A 23,958-nucleotide genomic window follows, 5' to 3' on the forward strand; every position below is an offset into this window, starting at 1 on the left:
TTGCAGTTTAGCTCCATATACTGAAAAAGGAGGTTTGGATACTTTGATGTGGACAGTCTTTCTTTCTTTCTCTCTGCTGACATCATGTTGGCATCTGTACTCATGGAGCTGTTTGTTGGCTGTTTGGCTCTCTTGTTGATAAATAAATACACAGAGTGGCAGAGGTTTGCTGCTCTGCCATTGTTGTACTGCAGAATGCTGATGGCAGGTCAGTGGAACCATTTAAACCGATTGCAAAACAGTACATTAGCCTGATGTTGTCTGTGCACTAGAACAAAGCAGATAAAAGAGGAAAAACTCATAGCAGTCTTGACCATAATTTTTGCTGTTTGCAATGAAGGATCAAGAAAAGTTCAACAACTGAGTAATTTTCTGCAGAAGATAGTGTAGAACTTTACCAGGCCTCATTCAGAGAAGAAAGATACTCAAGTAGGTTCAGAAGGTGGTGGTGGTAAATCTGTCTAAATATAAGGTACTGTCAGGGAAAATAGAGTGATAAATGTAGCCAGTTGTTGTTGGTTTTTTTTATAACTTGGTAACCAGGTCTGCCTTAGAAAGCAGAAATAGAAACTGCTGAGCTGGATGCTCAGATTCTGCTTTTCTGGAGCACAAGTTGACCTTGGTTATCTGTCATCTGAAATAGTGCCTTCAAACACCGACAGCTCTTTTGCTGGGATGATACTCCTTGAGCGGTGTGTCCAGAGAGCTTTGCCTGCTCATAGGGAGAAGCTGTCTCAGAAGCCTCCCTGGGTCAGTCCAGCTCATCTCTGCTTGTTTCTCTGTGGGCTGCTGAAGCCTCAAGAAAATGGGTTTTGCCCCTGAGTCTTTGTCTTCTTTGCTTAGGACCAGTTGATGCTCAACTTTGGAGCATTATCATGAGTTCATTGTTAGATCAGATGGAGAGGGTGTCCTTCCTCTCTGACACATGGCCTTTATCCAATGCAAGAACCTATGGATATGGGGAATTTAAGACTTGGCTTTGTGTTTGCCTCCCTCAGACCTATGACTCTAGCACTCATGAGCTGACTTGCCTTTGACTATTACAGAAAAAAGAAAAATAAGCTCTCTACTCCATCTGGAAGTAGGCTGGAATGAAAAGGACAGGCTCATTTAAGGAAGCATCTTCTTTCAGTACAATCTTGCTTTTTTCCCAATGAGCTCTTCAACTATTAAAAAATCTTTTTCTTGCTAGACAAGAGTACTATCTCCAACCCTTCAAGGAAAAAAACCCAAACAACAGTGTGATGCCATGGAGCCTGGCAGTCAGGACAATGAGCAGAGAGGCAGTGTGGTTTGAATTGGTCCTCCCAGCACAGAGGAAAGTCACTTGTTCCTCATTTGTGTGGAAGAAGATAAGTGCAAACATAAAACATCATGCACTTTAAACTGCCTGAGCCAAAACTGTGATGGAAGGGGTCAAGTATGTGGGTTTGGTGAATATTTCCTATTCTCTGTCATCACAGCCAAGGAAAACATCAACAGTAGGGTGTTTTACATATTAAAACACAGAGGAAATATCACCCAATCTCTTCCTTCAGATGTGTGAGGGAGAGAAAGTGTAACTTACATTTCCTTTCCAATCTGCTGCTGGGGAATTCTCTGCATGTATCTTGGATATGATTGTGGCTGTGCATCAGTAAAGGAGATTCAGGAAAGTGTGTTTATTCTGTTGAGAGGCTATTTAACTGGTAATTCTCTAGGGGGTAAATAAACACTGTGATTTTGGTCTCCCAGGTCTGATGGAAATGCATTCTCAGGTTTCCAATCTCCCAAGCCTCTTTATGAATGCTGAGCCCTTCATGCTGTCAGTCTAAACATGAACAGAAGAGAGAGATTCCTCAGGAGAGCAGCTTAGAGAAGTCTTTACACTGTTTCTATGCATTCATGTGATAAAATATAGCCATTATCTTTTCAAGATAAATTGTTCAGCCATTACTATGGCTATGGGCTCAGTTATTTAGCATCTGAACCCTTAGAGTTTGAGAATAGAAAACAGGAAACTTGGATTAGTCTGACTTCAGTGTTTGGAATTCACTTTTCACTGACTGCCTTAAATACTGGAAATGTCAAAATGCAGAATTTTAGGATGAGATTGTCCCACGCTTCCTTCTTGTTTGGAAGGCAACTAATGAAGGGTACAGCTGATTGAAAAGATGGGTGAAAAGAGGACTTTGACTCCATTCAAAGTTCTTGAGTCTTTTCAAAATATCCTCATGAGATTTTCTGCATTTGCTTCTCTAGAGAGTAAGAAAGAAACTCTGAGGTACTTTAAACCTACTGCTGTTCTGGAGCTCAATGGATGTTCTTTGTGGTAATGGCTATTGCCCACCAAACCTAATAAAACTGGAAAAGGAGGAACCTAATAAAACTGGTTCACTCTGGTGAGTCCATGTGGTGCCAGAGAGCCAGATGCTATGTGCACTGAAGTCTCAGCTTGTCAGCTGCTAATTTTAGAAGAAATAGTGTGGCATTATTCTTCATTGTATAAAAAACAGATTAACTCCTCTTTTCAGAGCAGGTAATTTGCCTTATTTCAGAGGAATAATGACATGTCATTTCTCCTACCCTCTCTATTATTTAGGGAGATGTGTATATACATCATTCAATCCTTTGATCACAAGAACTTAATTCTTTTGCTTTATTTAGGTCACAGTCAGCTTCAGCCTTTTCTTTTCTTCCTTGCAGGATGACTTCAAAAACACACAGATCTTGGCTCTGGAGCCTGAGAAAAAAACATGCTCTTTATTTTCCCCTTCCTCCTGCTATAATTGAACTTGAATTCAGGTATTTGTAGGCATTGAGAGACATTTTACTAGTGCTGTTTTTTCCATTCTGGAGTTGATTAAGACCTAGGCTGTGCCAAATATTTTTTGAGAGTTCTCTGAGACACTTCCTTCATTGTGCAGAGGCTCTCACATCATCTCAGGAGTGGCAGCCCCACGTAGCCTTCAATGGTTGGACCCTCCAGTGCACTGCAGACGTGTTGTTTGTTAAAAGTGCACTTAGGAGGAAACAGAAAAGCCATGGCCTAGCCTCTGGTAAGCCCAGGATGGGTCCCTCAGTGCTGTGCAGCAGTGGACTGAGCTCTGTATGACTGCCTGCAATCCACCTTTTCCAACAGGAAATCAGTCTGCACATTCAGGCTCTGCTAGATGCCTGCCTCATCTCCAGCTTACTGTTCTGCTCTTTAATGGGCCAGGAGGTAAAATCTCAGAGAAGGGAGGTACTCTTCTGATCTGGGTCCCCTCAGAAACTGAGGGCTGCAAGAAGGAGAAATTCTGTAATATTTCTGGCTTTGCTGTCCAGTGTCAGGAGTGTTGTTATTCCTCTTTTGCAAAGTAGAAACTACTTCATCAATAAAATGAGATGTTCTCACTTTCTGCCTTGACACTGTCACTGCAAATATGTTAGTCAGAAATGCATTCCTGAAAGAGTAGGTCCTGTGTACAAGAGAAGATCTGGCTTTCTAAAACAATGGAAGTCGTGTTCACTTCATCAGTTCATCATCTTCAACAGATATTTTTTCATGGGAGAAAAACAAATGATCTGCCATACTCACCTCCTGAGCAGGGTAACCTCATCCTGCCTCACAAATGTAGCCCAGTTCAGGCAAAGACCACAATTGAGACCTGTGATCCATCTGTTTATCTAGCTTTTCAAACACTAAGTGTATTTTGACTATTAGAGAAAAAAAGAAACCTCTCTACTCCATCTAGAAGTAGGCTGGAATGAAGTGGCAAAATGGAGGTGGAGCTCCAGAGGCTGGGTTGGGTTCTCTGTGTGTCTGGCAGTGTAATTCTCTGAACTGAGGTTCCTGAAAGTTACCCTTTTTAAAGCAGTGAGGGAAGAGAGGGGAATTCTCTCACAGTCGGGCTCATGAGGCGCATGAGCCTGTCTGCGTGTGATACCAAATGTTGAGTGATTTCTGTCGGGTGAACCAAAACTCTCTGGGTGCCACTGGCTGCATTGACTAGTTCTTCACTGCCAAACTTGGTAAGAAGAGAGCATTTTATAGCCATATTGATTTAGGTTTGTCATTATGGAGTAAAATGGGTATGTCTTACAGAGTGATACATTGGCATCATGTGAGGCCTGTGGCCTACTTTGAGTTATCTGTGACTAGGACTGACAGCTCAATGCTGTGAAAGCAAGTCAGGCCTCTGGAATTTTATCTTTTCCATGATAAAATCTGCAGATATTATGGAATTTATTTATACTTTGATTGTCAAGGTCCAAGATTTCCAGGTTTAATCAGTGAGCAGATCTGTCTCTGTACATGCTTTAGGATGCTGTGCAGCAGCCCTCTAGCCCAGCAAACTCTGCCCCAGTGCTGCTGTGCCTGGCTGTGCCTGACTTAGCTCAGCTCTAGCTTTGTGGATGCATGCTGTACTTTGGAAAAGCCAGTCCCACAACTAAGTGAGATCATACTTGAGCTTTCCCATGGGCAATCTGGCTAGAGCTCGTGGATCAGAAGCTGGGGTTTAAGTTAAAGAGCTTACTTTGGCTTTTCCCTTCCAGAGAATTGTAAGCTCAGCTCCAGTCTCAAAAGAACAAGTCTGGACCCAAGAATAGCTTTGAATGCCTCATTTAATGGGAAATGCAGGTGCACATTTGTGCATGACCATGCATGCAACATAGGTGTCAGGATCCATGATAATGTGTGATGGAAATTGGACATAACTAGGGAGAAAGCAAAGGCCTTCTCATGTAACAAAAGGAGGTGCTGAAAAGAAAAACTAGGATAGAATTCATTATTAAAAAGAGTAGATAACCTAAGGATGAATCAGTGTTAAAGCAGAGAAACTTTTTTAAAGAAACAGAGCCTTGGGATTTGTACTAATAGGCACTAATTTTGTAATAATGTTTTGTAACTTTTAAAAATACTGTGCTCCATCCTAAGCAGTACCATGTATTGCTAGGTGTTCTTAGTTATAAAGGTAAATAAAACTCCAGTTTGCCTTTTCTTCTCAGACTGCAGTCCATCAGAGTTGTACTGTGGATCTCAATAGCTGGCATAAGAACTCTGATTCAAGATGGCTTTGTTTGATTAAATCAACCAAGCTTAATTTGTACTGTTGTACCAGACTGTACAAAATGGGATGAGACTAGAATGAAGGGGTGCAAAGATTTGAGGCATTGCATTGTATAGCAGTCTTTCAATAATTCCTCTTTCTTCCTGTCACAAGTGCATCACCTTTTCTAAATAAAAAGCTTTTCAAGGCGGATTTTATTTATTATTTTTTTAATTTAGTTTTGACGTAAAAATCTTTCAAAGGCATTCAGGCAGCGCTCTCTGGTGGTGCAGCGGCGAAGCGCCGCGCCTGAGGAACGCCGGCAGGGAGGGATGCGGGAATGCAGGAGGGACCTGCGGGAAAACACTCGCCTGATCTTTTGCCTGAGGCAAGAATTATATTTGACAGAAGGTGCTTGAATTGTATGACTGAGATGTGTGAATGCAAGTGCTGATGAAAGAAGTGCGAGAAGAGACCAAGGCATTATACAGAAATTGAGGGGAAAATTATATTATTTAGAAATGTTAAAAAGCCTTGAAAAATCAGCCATAGGTATTCAGAGCAATAATACACTGGTGAAATGAGGTGCAAACCTTTGTTATTGTCAGTCCCTTCCGAAGTACAATTAGTAAAGTACAATTTGTTAAGGTACATGTATTCCAGAACAGCCACAGCAGGCAGCTACCAGGTGTGGTGGGTCTGTATTCCACTCCTTGCAAGCTACAGACATTGGATGTATACCTCTGAAGGCTTTCTTCACCTCCTGGCTCATGGTAATTTTATGTGGTACAGAATTAGAATAAGGACTAGGCTTTAGAAATTAGTTTCTCTGGTTTCTGTTGTGCAGAAAAATATTTGACAATTGTAAGGATTTCTTCTAGGAGGAAGAATGAAGAGGCCACAGTCTGGTCATGGATACTTTGGTGTTTAAGTGCAGAAAGGGACATCAAACGTCTGTTTTCATAAAATATGTAGCAGACTTTGGCTCAAACAGGATTTCTGCAAGACAGTCCCAGTCCATTTGTAAAAGGTGGCCTATCAGTACATTAATCAGCAGTCACTGCTTCAGTATTTGCTCCCTTCCCTGTTTCTCCTTCCAGGTTTTCTCTAAAGACTTCTGGAAAAGGGCTTTTCTCAAGATGGTTCTCAGGTAGTCTTATGCAGAGAGCCCTTTTAATGCTAAACTGTTTTGAACAAGGAGATCTGACAATTTATTAAGCATCAGTAATTCTCAGGGAATTATCTACTAAGAACTGGTTTAACAGAGAAGATTGCCTCTAGTCACACACAGTTGGAGGTCTGAAGAAGGAAAACTCTTTAGAGATCTTGGACTTTTTCTTGATCATTTCATTACACAGGGATCAAGTTACTTGACTCTTTGCAGCTCCTACACAATCTTGACAAAATTTTGGGCGGGTCTCCTAAAACCAGGCACACACACATAGGAGTTTCCTGCTCCAAAGTGTCCCTGACCTTCTGCAGACTCTGGTTCCTTTTGTACAAGGTGCCTCTGCATTAAGTGCAAGCCAAGAAAGCATATCTGGGAATTCTTTATGAGGGTGAGGAGAGAACAACAGACGCTGTCACAGCTGAACCATGCCTTCTCTAAACAATTCAGGCAACAAAAGATGAGGAACAAACCAAAGCTTAACTGCCTTTTGATGAAACAAGGAACCAGTTTTTGGCCTGTGCTGCCTAGGAGGGGAGTGTTGTGCAATTTTGTTCTGTGCATGGAAACAATACTGCTTCAGAGCCTTTGCAGCCATCATGGAGAAGGACCATGCTGTACCACCCTTCCTTGCACCTTCCTGATCTCATGGGTCTTTGTGCTTTTAACCAGGTGGATCCCATCCTCCACCCAAGAGATGGGAAGCTGTTCTCTCCTAGAATAATCCCAAAAGCACTGTAGTCAGTCTCCTTGTGTGGAAACCAGTCTGCTCCTTTAGTTGCAGTGGGAAATAATGTGATTGAATGAGATCCTGGTACATCTGGTGTCGTTTGATGCAAAACAAGAGAGCTGATGTTAAGAGCCCTGACCTCAGACTCCTTTAACTAGCTGCAAGTCATCTCACAGTGCCTTTGACCCATCTCTGTGTCCTGACATCTGAAACCAGCAGTGATCCATGAATTCAGAGAGAAGCCCTGTAACACCTGTATGCAAATTGAATTCTTTGTTGGCTGGAAATGAAAACCTTCCTCTAAGTCTTTCTTCTCTGCAAAAGATCCCGGCCATGTTTTACACATGAACAACTGCTGTATTGAGCTGATTTGTTAAATGTTCCCCTCAAGCAACAAAATATTTCTAAACTTATTTGCAAATATATGACTATTAGTATGTTGCAACTTAGCTTTAACATGAGAACAAGGAAATTGTCCCAGTAATGAACAGCACCATGATTTCCCCAGTCAACAGTCAGTGGAATGACAGTGGCCAATTTTTCTCTTTTTGCTGTTTTCATATGTTCCTAGTTATCACTTTATGTATAATTTCAGCAGTGTTTGAATATTCTTTGAATTAGCAGTATGTATGCATATTACAATGCTCAAATGAGAAGGTTCAGACCTAAAAATGTAAAAAGGGTGAAATTTGGGTTAACAGTGCTTCCAACAGAACAATGAAGACATGCCTTTTTGTTTTCTTCAGAAACAAAGCACGCTTTTTCCTGCCATTCCTGTAATTCCTTCTTTAGACTAATGGGTGATGCCTATTCAGTATATACAAGAATAATACCCAGCACCTTCTATTATGTCTTTAGTAACCTTTGGCAAATTCTGGCTTTGTAACGTGGACCAATCTCCACTAGAATTTAAGACAAGATTAAGAAAAATGTGCATTGTAGAAGTAGCAGTTATTAATCCTCAGTGCTCTAATTAGCACTTAATCTTTCTAATCCTTAAGTAGATACAAAATCAGGGCTGAAATAGACACAGGCCATAATGTGGAAAGGCCTGCATTAGTGGTGTTAAAAAGATGTACAGAAAACTGCTTGGTTACTTCACACTTCTCAATTTGATCCTTGGCACTTGGACTCTAAGAGATGAAAAAGATTCACGTGCCAAAATCCCCTCCTCTGTTTTAACCCACAGTACTAATGTACTGGGTCAAAAATTACACAGCTGAAAGTTCTCCTGTTCAACACCTCTCTATCTTCAATTCTATAGCTGAGCCTGAGCCTAAGAAGCTGGCTAATTGTGCCCCTCTATAGTCTCCTTTAATTGGCTCATTTCCATAGGAGAGGCCACCTGCCTTGGATAGAGCAGTGTCAGCTGCTTGCCCTCAGACTAACTGGAGAGGGAGCCAAGTGCCTGGGCTGGCTAGAGTGAAGAATTTGGCACACCCCACATGACTGCCTGCCCTGAGGATGAATGGGGATGCACCCCAAGCTGGGTCTTTGTTCACCAGGTGTGTCCCCACACTCTGACCTGAGCACCTGGGCAGAGCCCTCCAGTGGCACCCCAGGGCCCCTTCTCCCTCCCAAGAGCTGCTCCAGGGTCCTGTAAAGCCATGCTATATTTAGTATAAAGGCAAACTGTAGATCTCATCTCTATGTAATACTTGAGAATCCCTGCTCAAAATCAGTAGCAGCTGGATCCTTTCCAGAGAATCCTTTTGCTCGCTCGCTCGCAAGAGTTACTCTGAAAACTGAAGAAAGGATCTGGGTGAAGAAACCTTTAATGAAATGGATATGTCAGTAAAGTAAAAGTCTCAGCATGAATTCCCACTGGCCACTATTAATAGAAGATGGAATTGTCTTTTGCTGCAATACAATTGACTGTCTCCACAAATAATGTCACTTTTCAACCAGACCCTGGCTGTCACTTGCCCATCTATCTTATTTAAAATAAACTTAGCATGTATTCACTCTGAGCCACAATTACTTCAGATGTATGTCCCAACCATAAACCTCCAAACCAGACCTCTCTCTTCCTGCAAGCTAATACCCTACTTAAAGCACACAGGAAGTGAAAACATAATCATTATTTTTCTGAAATGTGTTGAGCTTGAGCCACAAAGCTTCACACTTATTTTAATTGCATGTTGTTGCTGTGGATACTTCTTTTTTTTCCTCACCCCAATTGTGTTGTGAAGTTTGCTACATCCAAGCTCAGTGTGGGTTCAGCTCCTCTGTGATTGGCACAAGCAGATCCCTGCACTTATGAATAGACTTACTGATCTCAGTAGCAGCTGCTGGGTTTTGAGGACTCTCAGAATTCACTGCTTGGTTTGGAGCTGAACTTCTTTGAAGGTCTTGCCCCAGCTGCACAACAGGAGAATTTTTGAAATTTTAACCTTTAATCATGGTTATTTCATATTTTCTTTCTTGTCATCTTCACTCAGATGTTCACTCTTCCTCTCCTAAGCACCCATTACTCAGCAACAGCATGCTCAAAACAGCACTCATCTGCTGTGTAACACTGAAAGCACTAAAGGTCTCACTTGTGACTGCATGAAGAATTCTCTGTGTGCTGGTATTGCATCACAGATAATGTGCAGGTTGAGAAAACAGCATCTTACACAATGAGACAGCACAAACTCCTCCTGCATGTGTTTCACTGACTTCTTACCTGTGACATGAGACATGCTGGCATTCACATGGGGGGATAATTGAGGCCAAAACAGCTGAACCCAACACAGTCTTGTGAGGGGGATATGGACCTAGCCCAGACTGTTGTTCAGTCTGTGCCCAAGTTTCCAGAGCAGTGGAATAGTTAATTTGGTCCACATGTCAACTGGGCATGCTGTAACATGCTCCCAGTTCATACTGATCAGGAATAAGCATCTCTTATAATCTGCCTTTTCATCTTTGCTAGACTGGGTACTGGAGAAAGCTTGGGTTCAGGATTTCCAAGTAGGCAGGGTTCCTGAGAGTTAGACATGTTTACATATATTTTAGGGATGTAAGAGCTGCTGTTTAAGCAAAGATATAACAAATTTACTTCTGGTTCTCATTTGTGCAATCATGAAAAGGTGTCTAGTGAACAGTGAGCTTCCATTTTCAAGAATGCCTTGGACAGATTTAGGGTGGAGTGTGCAGGCACAAGTGCACCATGACACTGTGTGCTTGGGAAACATCTCTTCTGCCATTCCTAGGTTGTAGCAGGATGGAGACAGAGAGTGAACAGGAGATTAATCTGGTCTCTCTTTCCTCTTATTGTTTCTAGTCTATGTACAGAACTGTGTTTAAAAGTTGCTGATACATTTATATAATTATTTAAGTATTTACTATAGGTACAGCTGTAGAGACAATGTTTATATAATGTATTACCTATCTGTATTATATCTGTAGATTTACAGAGACTTGTAGATACACACAGAAAGGTGACCACTACAAATCTCACTGCCTGCCAAGTGCTACCCTTGAGCTCAGAGCAATGGTGTAAATCTCAGGAGTCTTATTTTTATTACAGTCTGTATGTGTAATTCAGAGCAAGTCACAAACTGAGTTACAATCAACGCAGAGACATAGACCCATCTCTTCATTTCCTCATAGCACAGACCACTAAAAGCTTAAACATGAGCTGAGTGAATTCACAGCAGCCTAATTTACTAGGATTTTTAGCTGTCACAGAGCTGTCTGATCTGGCAGCATGACTAGTGCTAGTACCCAAGCTAAGTAGATGTGTCCTTGTTGAGATACTTCAGGAATTCAGTGCAGTCACAGGCAATAGCTCTACCTTGAGGAGCCAGGCCTGTTTGTGTAAATTTCTGTACTCGAAAGAATGACACAGAACCTCCCAGAAGGCAATTTACCCTATCTACTGTATTTATCATAACACTGGAAAAAATTATCTTCTATTTGTGCCTTTCTTCATTGCTTACTGGACTTAACCAATACATTCAAATTACAACCTTAAGTTTTAGATGATTTAGGTAATTCCAACCACTTTGTGAAGGGAATATGGGCAAGTGCATTATGAAGTATTTTACTGTCATTCCCTGAAAGTTTTGGAACTGCTGTTATTGCTATTTCTTTTCTTGAACTCCTTCATCTCTTACCTATTTCCATTTGAAGCTGCTTCTTGGGCCTCTGTGAAAGAAAAGTGAAAAAGCAGGCACCTTATTTTCCCCTGTAACCTATGTAATTGAGGGCAGCACTTTCCCAGCTGATAAAGGGAATAGTATAGAGAAAAAAACTTTGCTCTTATATATCTTCAATTAAGTAGTGTTTTCATACTATTCAGAGGACTTTATTATGTAGACTCAATACTACACTTAATGTGCTAACATTTATTTTGATACATCAGTCTGATTTGTGTATTGTGTAGTTCCTCAAATGCATGTTTCTGTCCCATTTTGCTCAAGGGTTTTTCTGTACAGTAAAGCCCATCAAATTCCTTCCCCCAAAGAGTGTTGAGCATCAAGTGTACACATACCTAGGTCTGGAAATTATAGCACCATGACTGTGAAATGGACAAAACCACAGCTTTGTTTACTGAGATATAGGATGGGGAATATATCCTTTCATCTCTTCTTTCATCACTTTCAACTGCAGCACATAGGTTGTCAGACTCTTCACTTGACCTGTGATATTTCTTGCATTAGAGTGTCCTGATGAAGTATAAAAAATGAGTACCCAACCCTTAGGTATTAGCTATGCAGTGAGGATGTTTTCAGATCTAATTAGTGAATTAGTTAGTACTAGTTAGTGATTATCCTTAGTGAATCTGGATTAGAAAAGGTTAGTAAAAGTACCTTTTCTGTTTCACAGTTCATCAGCTTGAGATAATTTAGTAACAAAGGCTCATGTTGCAATCAGGGAAAAGACTCCCACTGACTAAAATGGGACCTGGACTGGGACCAAATGAAGTGCTTGCCATGAGCCTAAATAGCTGACATTGTCACTGACTCATCATGTGAAGCCCTTCAGTACATTGTAGAATCATTTTATTTGTATTTGATTAAATACAAAAGTATTTTGCTAGGCTTTCCAGCTTTGAAAAACAAAGTATTTACATAAGGACCAGGCAACCAAATAGCTATCCTCTTTTATCCTGGTTAGCAGGCTTAATCCTGCAAATATTTATGCATGTTCTGTGCTCATCATTATCCTCTGACATGTTTGATTGTCTGATATCAGGCATGTATGTCTTTGCAAGAGGGGATCTGGTGCTGTAACTTTCATTTGTTGCATCCCGTTTTGCTGATGGACTGCAAACTCTGAAGGGCAGGAAATGTATTTATTTTTCATACTTATCAGTACAGAATATAGAAAACATGCTGTAAAGAAATACTGATCATGTGTTGATCTATAATAGAATAGTTTGGGTTGGAAGGGACCTTTAAATGTCATTTAATCCAACCCCTCTACAACGGGATATTTTCAATTAGATCAGGGTGCTTAGAACCCTGTGCAACCTGACCTTGAATGGTTGGAGATGGGGCATCTGCCACCTCTCTGGGCAACCTGCACCAGTGTTTTACCACTCTCATGGAGAAAAAACTTTTCCTTATATTTTCTAGTTTAAAGCTATTGCCCTTTCTTTTGTTGCAACTGGCCCTACTTAATATATATATTACTTATATATATGTGTGTGTGTTTTAAGGGGAAAATATGCTTCTTCCCTGTATTCCAGGTTGATTCACTTTGGCAACTGCTAAAAATGTGCATTTTATTACCAACACCTTTTATCAATCCAATGAACAATAGAAACAGCAGCTCTGCTCCAATACTGGCCACATCTTGCAATAATTTATAAATGTCCCATATTAAAAATAATACAGTTACTCAAACTTTTTCAAAATGTCCCAGGGTAACCAAATGCTTTTGTATTATTATTAGTTTTGACAAACCTGATTGTATGCTGGCCATTGTTAAAGGGTTCTATCTGCCTCCAAACACAGTGAGAGACAAAGAATTTTTAATGAATTTAATTAAAACTTTATGTGTTTTATGGTGTTCACCTCCAGCTGGTGTGCCATTCTTCTCTGTTGAATGAAGTTTCCTCTAATGCATAATGATGTGTTTTATAAGAGGGATGTTTGAACCCCCTTCCTAGTAGCCCTGAGGTAGTTTCCATGGTATGACACAGTGGTGGAGTTTTTAAAAGCAAGTCTCTTACACTTAAGTGAATTCTTTATATGGTTAAATGCACAGGCATGAATGCATAGATATGAATCTTAAAATAAATTTAAGAATCTTTTTTTCCCCCTTGAAGCAGTCCTTGTGGGCTAGCTTTTATGACCCATGCTGCTGAGCATTTGTCTGTACAAATGGCACACTGACATGAAAGGGTCTTGTTATTTGACTGCTTCTTTTGGGGGTAGAAAGCTGAATGATGTGTTCTCCTTTGGTTAACACTCTGACATCTGTACCAGGCACAAGGTCCTGGTATTGATGGGCACTCCTAGTGCTGCTGTAATAAAAATGAACAATAACATGCAGATAGCCTCGTTAGCAAATGTTTCAGTGCATTTTATGAGACATGCTGAGACACTGTAACAAGCTGGGTCATTCCCATGGCTGGTTAGAGTTAGTGGAATTTTAGTCTTCTGAATCTCTTGTGTGTTAGGGCTTTCATTCAGGGTCTCTAAAAAGGGCAGTGACCTGTGTCCTTTTCCTGCAAGCTGTCAATCACTATTTCTTCTGTCCAGAAGTAAGTTCTTGCTAAAAGAGGTAGGCTCTTCATTTTGAAAAGCACTTTCTTTTCAAAATCTTCAGTCGGGGTGTGGCCAGCCTGGAAGACAGAGCTGTATTTTTGTGGTTCTTTGGATGGTGAGATCTCAGTTGTGCAAGAATCTTGAACAAGTTCCTCAGGGAAGGAACGAATGAAGCAAGATGTCTTGGACCAGAGGAATAGGACTTAGGAACACTTAGGAACAACTCACATCTCTACAGGGAGTAGCATGGTCCCTGGAGAAGTGTCTGCAATGGAGGCTACAGATTTCCAGTGGTTTTGCAGGGACTTGAAAACTGAGATGAATGTTGAAAGGCATCTTCATAAATAATGTGTCTTGTTCTAATAGTTGTGAGGAATTGGATAGGAAACTGGTTACAAAATCACCCTGTACCAGCATCACCCTTTTCCATCAACTCTCTGAGGCTGGGAGAGCCTTCTATACAATCTCATTGGAAAGTGACTAAGAAGAGGCTTTCCAGGAGTATCAGTGTATCAGCTGGAAAACAAAGAGTCAGTGGTTACCTGGAGATGAGACTGTTCTCTTGGGAGGGGGATCTCAGTGTTGAATCCACCTGTGATCTTTAACACAGTTTTCTAAGGTTTAGCCAATAGTAATAACAACAGTAAATCACCATATCTGTTTTTCCCACCTGATGAAAGAATAGCATGATACTGGAGAGAACCAGTCATAAACTAAATCAGAGAAAGTCTTTAGAGAAAATGCTGAAAAATGTGACATTTGGCATTTGGTGGAATGACAAAGAGCTGAAGAGATGAAGGAGCATCAAGAGCTGAAGAATACTTCCTGATGATAGGCATGGAAAAAAAAGCATGATGAACAGAAAAAGAAGGCAGATAAATATGAGATGGTAAAGAATGAAGAAATGAAAAGGAGTTAAATGAAGAAATAATTGGAAGAAAGTGGAGGAAGTCCTGAAAACCACAAAGACATATTGGATTTTCCTCAGAAATTAACAGGATGCTCCTGGAGGTAACAGAAGGAAAGGATATGAGGAGCTGACTGTCCTATATGGGAAAAAATCTGACCACAGACTAATGAGTCATCTTAGTGCATTGCTCCTGATTCCAGATGCTCTGGCTGCAGTCTCCAGTGAAGCTTTGTTCGTTAGAGCAAATTAAATAAACTTATTCTTATAAGCTGCAATGTACCCTTCAGGGAAGGTAGAGCTTGTGTTGGTTAGCACAGGGAGCTCTGGGACTAAATGTACCAGCAGCTGAGTGTCATGTCCTGTCCCTGGGGGTCTGTGGTCAGCTGGTGGACTAGATTCTGTGCAGTGTCAACCAGAACAACTTCTATTTAGTGTGAGTGTCAAGGTGGCAGTCTCAGAACTGCCACCCCGTGCATCATAGTGTGGAACTATCTCTGGACATAAGGCAGAGCCACACAAAGGGAACATCACACAGCTGTAAAAATGAGCAATTTTGTCATACATCATGGGGGTCTGCACTTCAGTATGCAGTATCAGTCAGGACATCAAAGGGTCTGTAACTCACCTCCTGGTAAATCAGTGCTGCTCTTTGCCTTTGGTTAATGTTGTCAAGTGGTCAAGCTGTTAGGCATCAGTTTATATTCCTGTGATCTCCAGCTCTAAAGAAACATTGTATTTGACTGAGTACCCTTTGTCCCTGCAGTTACTTTTGATAAGGACTTTTGGGGGCAAAGTAGAAGAAACCTGAGAAGGATTAGAGTTTGGGATTACAAGGGCTGAGTTGTGTACAGCTGTGACACCAGCCTGTGAACACTGACAGTCTGACAGTGAACCAGTGGGTCCTTTGAAGCAGAAAGGCAGGGCCTTAAGAAAGTGTAGAAGTCCAGGTGCTAGTTGTAGTCTTACTGTTAAAAAATAGAGAGGAAATCAAGCAGGAAAGAAGTCAAATGACTGAAACCTAAGATTTTTTTTCCCATGGTTTGTAGGTATGTTGCACAAAGTGGCAAATTAACAAAGGATGAAGATGCATGAAGATTTGATTTGTAGCAAGTTTTATTGGCATGTGAAACTGCCACAGAAACAGAGGCTTGAAGAATGATCTTAGGGTGGAAAAGGGGACCTTTCTCAGCTCAGCTGAAGTGAAACACTGCCTTCTCCAACCCTTATGCAGAACAAGAGCGTTGTGGAAAGTGGTACTGCTAAGAACATTTTGATAGGAAGTCAAGGTAGCCAAGCACACATCCAAGGGTGTGCCATAGGACACTTGTCTTTCAAGGTACACTTCTAGGTGACCTAAGGGGGAAAATTCTGGGTGACTAAGGCCATTGCTGGATTTTGGAAGCAGGTCTGTACACATGCATTCCTAACTGTTGGCAGGACAGTAGTGGAGAATAGAAACAGGAAATCTCTGCCTGTTTCGTCTCTCTTACTCTTTTGCCTATTTAAGGTAATTATTGAAGCACAAGGGGATTTTGAGCCAAAGTGGTCATTAGCAGGTATTGTACATACAAATCATAGAATACACAAATCTCTATATACAAATCATAGAATCATGGAATTGTTAAGGTTGGAAAAAATCTTTAGGATCATCAAGTCTCACCATCCACCATGTAGCACAACCATGTCCACCATTAAACTGTGTGTGCATAGACTGATGTCATTTTAGGGTGAAATAGGGTCATTTTGATGAAAAATATGGACTATTAGTAAGATACACTATGGATATCCTTAAGTGTTCTTTGGATTGGAAACACTGATTCTGCCAGAATATAAAGAGAATCTTACAAAGATAAAAACTAATAGAAACAGACATACAAAAATAATGGACATTTAATAAGTCTGCCTGTACTTTTCCTTGTCTCTGGCTTCAGGCCAGATTGTCCGTGCATGGAACACCCTTAAAATAATAAGAAAATTGTACCATATTTTCTTCAGAAGAAATACAAGATTTGGCTCCTCTATCTCCCTTAAATGCTTCAAAATCCCTGGATCAAAGCCCACAGAATCTCTCCTGAGGAGAAATCTGAATGTGGATAATTATGCAGGAAGCTATGAGCACTTTCATGTTTTAGCTTCTTTTACTATTTAAGTAGAAGTTAAAATGAAATAAAAAGATATATCATGTCTTATCTTGACAGGTTTTTTTCCTTTGTTTTGGAATCCAATATTCAGAGTTTCCAAAGGCATAATGAAAAATTTTATGTAGAGTTAGTTTAAGTCTTTCCTCCAGTAGTCTTTACACTGAAAAGTATTCTCTTTGAAAAGCAAAACTTTATACAAAGTTTGCCAGTATTGTTAAAATGACACACTTTTTGGTGACCTTTGCTAAATCTGCATAAATATTTCTGTCACTTTTGATTATTTCTTTCTGCGTTTTAGAAAGTGCTCTAGAAAGTACTGTGCTATCTGTGTCCATGTGAATAGCAAAACTCATGAACATTTCTTTTTTTGAGGGCCAACTTTTCTGTCCTATACTTGCCCACCCTGAAACAGTCTTCAGCTCTGAACCCTTTGACCCTCTTGGTGATTTCAGTGAAGGGACAGCAGGAGTTATTTGAGCCAGGAAGCTGTACAGCAGAGGATATAATTCACTTGTGAGGGATATAAATCAGTTATCCACGTGGGATATAGGTTAATCAATGTTTGTCTGCTTAACACACTTCTTTGGTCACTTTGCCTTGAATGGCACTTGCCACATCCTGCTAACATCCTGTAGATGAGTGTCATGAAGGCAGCAGTAAAGGTTCCCTTCTTGGACTCTAGCAGGGAAATGCTTGCTGAAGCCAATTACAAAATACCTGTTGATAAAACAGAGATCAAGATATTATTTCAGTGTTCTAAGCCCTCTGAGCAGCTGGGCTGCTTTACAGCACTGTGCTGGACTATAGATCACATTTACATTGGCTTTAATGCCCTTCTCCATCCCAGTGTTGTATAAGACAGCTTCAGTGTACATGAAAGTGAGGCCAGAACAATTTGCATCCATTTGAATGACTTTCCCTGAAGTGAGAGCCATTTGGAGCAAGCTCCCCTAGAGGCAAATTAGCAATGTAGCCTGAGAATCTTTGCCTGCAGTCCACCCAAGTCCCACCATCCCATTCCCAGCCCAGCTTCATTAGGTTCTGCCTGGATGCATTCCTGTGTAACCTGCTCTAGGTGTCCCTGCCTTGGCAGGAAAGTTGGACTGGATGATCTCCAGAGGTCCCTTCAAACCCTTGGTATCCTGTGACTGTGATTGTCTGATGAGAAATCTGGCCTAGAATTTGTTCATGTTACATGGTACTGCACAGGGAACATGGAAAAGCACTCATGTAACTGAAGGAATGTGTTTGGTACACTGGGCCTGCAACATACAGTAGGAACATCAACAAATGTCAGGCTTGGTAGCAAACTTCAGGCTTGCTCTCAGTTCACCGCTGATTCCTTGCAGTGGTCACTGTTTACAACATGGATTAATGATAAAAGGCAGTGCATGTAAAATGAATAAAGTGCTGATCGTTCTGCAGCCTGAGGCTGACTCAGGAAAGGATGGGCTCTGCCTTGCTGCTGGGATTGCCTGCTTTACTGAGGTAGATGTGCCTCTGGTCCATATCATTACTGGTGGTGTGTTCTGGAGTTGTTATAAATACGCTCAGTTTGGGTCAAGATTTAAAAAAAAAAAAAAAAGTGGTCTCTCTGATTTGTTGTAATGATGGTGTGCTGTCTGCACTGTGTCATTTTCCTTACCCTTGTAGTGGGATAACATGCAATTAGAGACTGATGTCAGCCTGTAAAATTTTGGTGTAAAATTTTGGTCGCACCAAAATACCATACTTCTTAACAAAGCTGGCAGACATGTCCTTTGGCAGCAGCTGCTTGCCATGTGATTTAAAACTTCCTGTCACTATAATTGATGTGTTTTTATTCTTTCCACTTCCTGAAGCCTGATCAGAATTAAAATTGCTGTTGGAATTTCCTGTCAAAGCAACTCATTTATTCGCTGAGCGCTGCACTGACAGTACTTTGATTGGACATTGCCTTCAGCTATTCTCGGGCAGAGAGATTGCTGTGAATTATGCTCCTTGCCCAGGTTTGACTTCCCTGCATGCCACATCTGCAAATATATACAGATTGTCCATCATGTGGTAACCTTGTCCTAATGAAAACTCCACATGTAAAATGTTAGATTTGAATATCAAACTTGGCCACCTGCTGGGGCCCTGGCTTTTGTGTTTATTTAGGAAACCCCTGAATTCTTCAACTGATTGTCTCACCGTAACTTTCATGTTACCTACCCAAAAGAGCTCTGCTATGTTTCTACACTGAGAATTTATGCTCCTTTTCATATTTCCTTTAGAAAAAGCTAATTTTTTAATGGGTTTTTTCTTTAATTTTCTGCTTCAGTATGCTGCTTGCATTCCTTCCCAGAGGTGGCTGTGTTGTGCTGCCATGTGGCAGTTCTCAGATGTTACTGCAGAATTTGTGCAGGGCTCTGCGAGCATCCAGGGTGAAAGATTCTGTGTCCATACAAGTTGTCATTATTTGCAGTGTGAGTGCCATGAGGTGGTAGCTCTGTCCATTAGGAGAATAAACTGTTAAGTTTACTGTTGGATGAATCATTGAGTTGCCCCATTTGTAACTTTGTTTTCCTGTTAGAGCTGCTTAGAGAATTGCAGGTTATTTTGGGAAGCTGAATAATGGGCAGGTATTGGATTGTTCTTCAGTTATAGCTGACACAAAGTCATTGTCACGTCAGAGTAGAATAGATATAATGATACTTACTTAACTGCCTTTGTAAAGTGTTTTGATAACCTAGGCTGAAAGGTACTTACAATCCTGTGAACTGTTACTATTATTATTAGAGGCAATATATTATTTTTAAAGTTCTAACCTGCATTATTTTGAGGATATAGAGTGGGCATCTATATATTCATGTGCAGGCTCTATCCCTTGACCAAACTGAGTGCCAAGTGCTCTTCCAATGTTTTAAGGAAATGCTCGTGGCTGCTTTGCCTGGTAGTTGTTGTATGAGGCCATAAGTGGCTGCCTTTGATTTGCTCTCTACCTGTGGCTGGTGGAAACAGCTCCCACCAGATCCTGGTTGTGGTGTAAGGTACTGTTGATAATTTATTAAATCTACTGTTTCTCGTACATAAAAACAAATAAACAACAACAACAAAACAACAACAAAAAAACTCAAACAATTTTTTTTTATACTTACCTTATATTCACCATGGGTTTTTTTGTGGTCAGGAACTTGGACTTTTTACTTGACATGCAGACAGGTAAACAGCATGCCCTCCTGCAGTGCCTGTAGGAATAGAACAGTGTCCCTGGCCTTTTTAGCTGAAGAAATGGGAATGCAGATGCAGGTGTTTTATGGGATGGAAGAGGACAGTTAAAAGGGAGGAGCTGTGAAAGAGAGGGGATACAGAGGTTCAAGGATGGATGGTGGGGGAGCAAAGGAAGGGCCTTGCTTTAAAGACTGGTGCCTAATTCCACCTCACAGGCAAAATGTCAGGTCTTCTTTGTATGCAGGGTCACTCTGCATTTAGATAAATATGCTGTGTTGGAGAAAATACTGAATACTGGTTTTGAAAGAAGATTAAAAAAAAAAAAAAGATAAAAAGTCTGTAAGGGAAATGTCCAGCTGTTGTAGGCAGGAGCATTGGCAGGACCATGAAGTTTCACTGACCAAGTGTTATAATCAGAGAACTGGAAGAAGAATGGTAATTTTGTGAAGGAAAGCAAAAGTGAAATCCTGCTTGGAAAATAAAATTGGCTTACTCTGAAGATCAGGGTAAGGGTATGACTACTAATGATTCATTTCAGTGCAGAATTCAAGGGAGACTCAAGCTATTCAAAGTTGGTCCTCTGGACAGGGCTGGCTGGATGAAACCTCTCAGTAAAGGGAAGATGACAGGGATCTAAATACATGGATCATGAGACATGGCAGCAGGACCTCCACTGGGCAGTCCTTAACAGCAGAGGTAAAGCCAGGACAGCTGGTCAAGGCAGATGTAAACATCACATTTAAAGGGTTTCCCCTGGTCACTTACCCTAAGTAGACACCAATTTCTCTTTGGGAAGTTACAGAGATGAGGCTGCACATTGCAACATGTCCAACAAAAGAAGCTCAAAGTGAGTCCCTCGCTCTGAGCTGGACTCCTGCCTGCAGTGCACAGCAAGGGGGGAGCACGGGCAGACATCTGAAAAGGAAAGGATAGTCAAAGTGAGTTCGGTTCTCCTGATGTGGGTTGTGTTTGGTTTTTTTTCAGGAGAGAGGCCAGGACAAAGAGAGAAGTATAATAAAAAAACACAAACAAATACACTCAGTGTGCTGCTTCTTCAGCTGCCACGTCAGCCCAGCTGTAAATGCCCAGTGTAGGAAAAAGCCAAACCAACAGTGCCGAGGGCTCCAGGAAAGACATAATGCTGACACAACAGTATCTGAGTTCCCAACTGATTTCAATCACTAGATAAATATCAGTTTCAACCCTAAATGATATTCTCAAGTAATTGTCCAATGCCCAGTTGGGCTGGATCGGTGTTCCTCTGGAACTAGTTCAGGCCAACTTTAACTGCTTGGGAGAGCGTGGCCAAGAGCAGACTTATGTGCTGGAGCCTGAGATGCCATTAAACAGGCTGTAGTCGAGAGGACAAAATGCCTGGTGTGTTTAGTCTAATACACCATGGGACTTGTTTGCTACAGTTACAGTATTAAAGCTGTAATTATAGCCAGTGAACCGCAGATGTACTGTAGCCACAGGGTTTAAATGGGGTGTTACTGCAGTAGAAACCACCCCCAGTAGGTTATAAGTTCAAAGGGTCATTTTTCCCTCTCTGTTTAATCAGATACTCAAGCTTACAGATTTCTTAGTGATCATCATCAGGTATTGAACATCTCAACCTGTTTTATGTAGGTCCCTTTGATTTTTTTTTAGTTTTTGTTTCAGAAGAAAGATGATAGCTTAATGCTTGCATATGACCACGCAGTCAGTATTTAGTGCATGGTGCAAACAGAATAGCATTTTTATGATGTGCTGGTTAGATAGAAGTATGCCACCCTGCAGCAATAGTGGGCTGCAGTTCTCAGTAAATGATGATGTTGATGCTTTGTACTTGAGTCGAGACTGCAAATCACAACAGAAAACATGGATTTTGGCCCAAGAAGGAACAGAAAATAACCTCTTTGAGACAATGCAAGTGCAATACATTTGAAGATGGTATTAAAACATGCTCTTTTATTAATTATTAAAACATAGGTTAAGGATTTCTGACCTTGTTAGCCACTGCATGCTGGCAGTCTTTATGGCACTGGTCTGAACATGAACACACACAGCTTTTACTGACACATATAGGTGTCAAGTCTCAATTTGAAGTGACTGAAGAAAAATGTCAAAATTCATATACTTTTTCCTCTCTGTGCTTGACAGACAAAATTTCATATTGAACGTAAAAGAGATGATAGCTGAATATTGACTTTCCATTTTAGCAGTGAGCATAACAATTTTTTTTTCTGATTAAGCAGGACTGTAATGGTTACCATGTAGGAAAATATAGGTAATATTAAACTGAAATATGCCTGTCTAGGGATCCATTCATTTCCCCAAAATAGCAAGTTTCTATTTATATATGAATGTCTGTATGTTTATATATATTTAAATGCCCCATTTGCTACACTGGTTTTAGCTTCTTGTTAGCATCACTTCTTGTTAGCATGATGTTCTACAGCACAAGGCAGCTGGAAAAGTGAAACATGTGTTCAAGAATTTATGCAGTGTCTTTCTTTCATTAAGAGAACTAACAATTATAGGTGCATATTATAAGTTAGCAGTGCTAAGCAGTATGTTATAGCCATGTCTGACAGACATGTTGTTTACATTCATATTTTATATTGGTGAAACTGTAGCTTTTTTATCAACATGACATTTTTCAAATGCAATATTTATATCTCTTCTTCCATACAGAGGAAACGTAGTCGTCTAAAAACATGATACGTTTTAAATCCACTTGTCTCCTTTTCAATTAGAAAATATTTCCAGTTCTTTCCCCAGCAAAATACATAATTCAGCATATTCTGTATTCCAGGCCTTCTATTAGTTGATGAGGGGAAAATTTCTCACCTTGTACTAACAGTAACCCATCTTATTTTAATATGGCTGAAACCTCTGCTCTGTGGGTATGTGCAACCCTCCCTTGTTGCCTTTAACATTTTCTTTGGGCTGCATGTACCAACATTTTGCATGTACTGTCTCTGACAGTGTCAGTGGGAATTGTTCACAGCCTACCATTTTTCCCAGAGGAATATCCTTGCCTAAACTGCTTGAACTGTGATCTCTGTGATCCTCAGAGACAGCTAAAAATACAAAATCTTTTCTTACATACATATACCCCAGGGAGATGGTGTGATTATGAGCTCAAAAGTCTAATTGCACTTCTTGTGAAATGAATATATATGTGACTTGAAAAGACATCTCTGACACTAAAGTAAACAAATAAACAAGTAGTTAGTTAATCCATCTGAATATTCTGTCCTTAAAGAAAGCTATCTTGCATACAGTACAATCTATTGTAGTATACAATCAACAGTGCAATATTCAGGAGATATTTGTTAACATAAATATCAGCCTGGATCAAATCTGAGATCCATCCAATATAGTACTTTTATTTTCAACAACATCCAGAATGAGGTATTTCAGAGAAATGTTTCAGCAGCTCAGAGCAGGCAGAGGTGGATAATTCCTCCCTCTTTTCATCACACTCAGAAAAGATCTCTCTTAGTAAATTGAGATTGCTTTAAATCCCAAAGCATAAGGTTTCATTTTTGTTCCCATACTCTTCCTTTAAGCATTAACTATTACAAGCCTGGATATTGCTACTGTTTCAGCACATGCCTGCGCTCTCATAAGACCATAACCCCAGTAACATCCTGTCATAATGAGCTCCAAGGTCCAATTACACCTTGTCTGAAAAAAGTATTTCCTCCTTTCAAGTCTGAATCTGCTGCTGTTCAGTTGTACAGACTATTCTCTTGTTCTTGTACAGTGCAACAGGAATTTCAAGCTACAGCTTAGCAGTTTTGTGTTGTAGATACACTAGTACCTGAAACATCCTGATCATAAGCTGGCTCTTCAAATATTACAAGGTTTTCTCTTATTCACCAGTGGATCAAATCCATGTAGATAAAAGTAGGAAGAGACAAAACCCACCACTTTTAAGGAGTAAGAGTGCTAATGCCCAGCAGCAACTGTTCTCCAGCCCAGTGGTTATTTAGGGAGACTCTCCTAAGGTCCAGAAGCACCTAGCAACGACGTCAGTGGATGCTGTGTTTATTGCTGTCTGAGTCAGACCCTTCTAAGACCCCAACTGCAACCTGATCCCTGAACACAGCATCT

General features: G+C 40.6%; 1 protein-coding gene across 4 annotated transcripts in view; it reads left to right on the forward strand.

Annotated features, from left to right (window-relative positions):
* DYNC1I1 (dynein cytoplasmic 1 intermediate chain 1) overlaps positions 1 to 23,958 on the forward strand; it is a 186,721-nt gene that overhangs the window by 44,278 nt on the left and 118,485 nt on the right. The gene's annotated exons all lie outside the window — the stretch shown is intronic.

This window comes from Agelaius tricolor, unplaced genomic scaffold, assembly GCF_023055355.1.
Source record: "Agelaius tricolor isolate 1412-34295 unplaced genomic scaffold, bAgeTri1.0.p SCAF_6, whole genome shotgun sequence".
NCBI classification, from domain to species: Eukaryota; Metazoa; Chordata; class Aves; order Passeriformes; family Icteridae; genus Agelaius; species Agelaius tricolor.